The sequence below is a fragment of the Schistocerca cancellata genome, chromosome 1 (genome assembly GCF_023864275.1).
Source record: "Schistocerca cancellata isolate TAMUIC-IGC-003103 chromosome 1, iqSchCanc2.1, whole genome shotgun sequence".
In the NCBI taxonomy this organism is placed as follows: Eukaryota; Metazoa; Arthropoda; class Insecta; order Orthoptera; family Acrididae; genus Schistocerca; species Schistocerca cancellata.
The window spans coordinates 743,636,775-743,640,356 of NC_064626.1; the positions used below are offsets into that span (position 1 = coordinate 743,636,775).

General features: G+C 40.7%; 1 pseudogene; it reads right to left on the reverse strand.

Moving 5' to 3' along the window:
* Positions 1–1,926: 1,926 nt before the first annotated feature.
* Positions 1,927–2,044, reverse strand: LOC126097888 (5S ribosomal RNA; annotated as a pseudogene).
* Between the last annotated feature and the right edge of the window lie 1,538 nt (positions 2,045–3,582).

Sequence of the window (3,582 nt, forward strand, 5' to 3'; positions counted from 1 at the left end):
TTTCTGAAATGCAACATATTTGTGAAAATACTTTTATTGGTTGATATGTTCTACGCAATACAAGTCATCATAATGAACACAATGGTTTTACAATCCTTAACGTATATAATACATATTTCGATACTAACATTATTAAATGAGAAATTAACTCGGTTACACAGTCTAGTAAATACAGCCACGACACACTCTGGTGCGAAAGTTGATACCGTTTGACAGTTGAAGCGACACTAGCGCTTCATGCGCTGAGAAAGGAAACAGTCACAAGCGTCGTAAGGATAATGTTTATCTTTATTTATTTTCTACTTAATTAACGGAAGAGTGGTTATATTTTGGCGTTCCATGCGTTAGTAAATTACCAAGCGAAAAGAATTGCCGTGAAATACATATAAAAACGATCGAATCACGCTGATTCAGTAACATAAGCTACAACTCATTCATAAAGAAATACTTTCGATTATGTCAATATTTACAGCTTATTCCGCTGAAAGCAAGAGAATGTAAACACGTTTCATGCTTGAGAAGCATATATTTCTGTTGTCTTTTGTTATTATCATAGGCACTCCTTGACAATTAAAATTTTTTAATGGAGTCCAGTGATTCGTCCTTTCTTACACTTCACTCGACTTTATACTACACGAATAGTTTTGTAAATATAATTATTTCGCTTGAAAAGTGAAAGAGTTGAAGATTCTTGCCTTTTAGGGCTCATATTTAGCAATACTTATAGAATTGGTTTTTCCAGTATTTGGAAACAGTTTTATTGATTTTGACTAATTTATTATCACTTCTGTGTGGTTTTCCCGTAAGCTACAGTCGTGGTGGCTTATTTAATACGTTAAGTAATGCAGGTATTACGTTCCGTATAGGTTTCCTACGTTCCACTTTCACTGGTTTTGTCTGGAAGTGTAGAGAACAAAACTCTGCTTTGATGCACAGAAATATGAATCTTACTATAAAAGGTCAGGTCTTCTGGTGTTTAGTAGCAAGTTTTCTTATCAGAGGAAAATGACATTATTCAGTAAACGTCTTTACGTTACAAGAGAACCGTAAATAAATTGTCCTGCAATTAACAGGTTCCCATATCTCCCAGGGTCCTTAGAAAACCAAATTATCACAATTGTAGTGTAATTTTTCAGTTATTGTCGATTTTTATAGCACTAAACGCACAACCTGGTGCAAAAACTATGTTACAAAGCAATGTACACGTTAGTGTTCGGACTCATCCGATATCGTATTCAGAAGTGTCGCCTGCTGACCGCTTGGAGCGCTGCTATCGCTGTGGGTAACAAAAACGAGACTGAATGTCGCGACTGTTATGTTACACTGTAATCTGTTAAGTTTTCGTTACCAAATCACTGAACCGACTTCGATGAAATTTGGTATGGAGATAGAATGAATCCTGAAGAAGAACATAGGCTACCTTACAAAGTAAAGTATATCAAAAAAGGCTTTAAGAGAGTGAAACTGGAAATGGAACACGATTTTTCACATCAGTGACCGTAAACCATGTTAAAAAATTATTGAATGGATTACGTAATGTACCGCGTTGTATGATGTATAGCTACTTCAATAGTACGATGCGTAGATGCACGCTCCTGCCATACTCATCTACGCAAATAGTTCGGCAATGCAGACATGTGAGAGCAGCTGACGCTATACTTACTTGCAATCATTCATCAGAACAAAAATGTTGACTTGCAAGTGCAGCTGTGAGTAACGTAAGTGTAAACTCCGTCCGCAGACCCTAGCGAAGCCAGTGGGACTGATCGAGCGGTGTGACATCCTTAGCCCACCGGATGCGGATATGGAGGGGCATGGGTCAGCACACCGCTCTCACGACCGTATGTCAGTTTCCGAGACCGGGGCCGCTACTTCTCAATCAGGTAGCTCCTCAGTTTGCCTCACAAGGGCTGAGTGCACCCCACTTGCCAACAGCGCTCGGCAGACCGGATGGTCACCCATCCAAGTGCTAGCACAGCTCGACAGCGCTTAACTTCGGTGATCTGACGGGAACCGGTGTTACCACTGCGGCAAGGCCGTTGGCAGCTGTGTGTAACAGTTGTTGTATTACACAGTACATAAACGTGTAATATTTACAAACGCTGCACAAAAAACCTCATGTCTAACACCAACAAAAATAGTAGGAGATACCGGGAAAAGCTTATGGCAGTGTCTAGAGTCAATTCTCTCAGGTGATTCCAAAATCAGCCACTGGATCGAAACGCCGACCAGAGAACATCATGTGTTCTTAAGAACACCATGTTTCACGTACAACGCTCTCCCCTACAGTGCACATGGGTCAGTTGGGGACTATGAGACATACAGCATGAATTTACATGTGTTGAATTTATCATCAGTCCTCTTAGCATCCTTGTTCTAACACACTTCATGAAACTTCTCCCCTGTTCTCCATGTACACGTTGTTCGCTGTTCCTTTTCCTTTTCTAGGATGTTTTGTGTTTGTCCTGTTGCTATGCGTTAGAAGGGAGGCACAAAAATCAGTTTCAAGCCTGCCCTAGGAACTTCAGAGAATGTCACAACATATGGACGGTTCAAACCCCCGTCCGGCCCTCGAGATGTAGGTGTGCCGTGATTTCCCAAAATCGATCCAGGGAAATGCCAGGATGGTTCCTTTGAAATGGGCACGACCAGTTTCTTTTCCCATCCGTTCGTTTGATCTATCTATAAAGACTGCAAAGTCAACAGTACGTTAAACTCTCTCTTACAGACGTTGTGTAATGAAATCCAAATTACTGCAATAAGAGTTAAGTGCTTTTATTGTGATGTCTCCATTTCAGCTGGATTGCCACCTTCCAACTATCTGCGGAAGTTACATAATATATTTTTCTATTTTATTTCATTATAAAGTTAGTTATCGTATTTTAAGATATAAGACTCTTGTACTTATGTCATTATATATATGGTTAGTGGTCTCTGTCTCTCTGTAATCTAGTACAACGTGGTGTGTATTTAGGACACTGACATTGCAAACTGTTTCGTGGTTTGTTGCTGTCGTTAATGTTCCTTTCACGTAGTTATTACGAGGGTGAGTAAAATGAAAACCTTAAATTTGTAATAACAAATCGAAATTTTGAGCCGTTATCCTGTAAGTTGGTAAGCGTGATAAAAACAGCGTGCAGAATGGCCTGTAAGTAGCAGCATAGTGCAGATGCGCACATACCGTCGCAGTATCAGTATAAAGATGGCCGCCCCACTTGCGACTTGCACCAGGGAAGAACAGCGTTCTGTTATTCGGTTTTTGCGTAGTGAAGGTGTGAAACCTATTGAAATTCATCGACTAATGAAGGTTCAGTACGGTGATGCATGTTTTTCACGGGAGCAAGTATACGAATGGAGTAGGAAGTTCGCAAATGGTGTGACTTCAGTGGAAGATGCTCCTCGTCCAGGTCAGGCACAACGAGTTGTGACTCCACAGAACATTGCAGCAGTTGAAGCCATGGTGAAGGAAAACCGCCGAGTGACACTCAGTGACATTGCAGCATGTTTACAGATTAGTCATGGGTCAGCACACCACATTGTGCACGATGTGCTTCAGTTTCACAAAGTGTCTGCATGATGGGT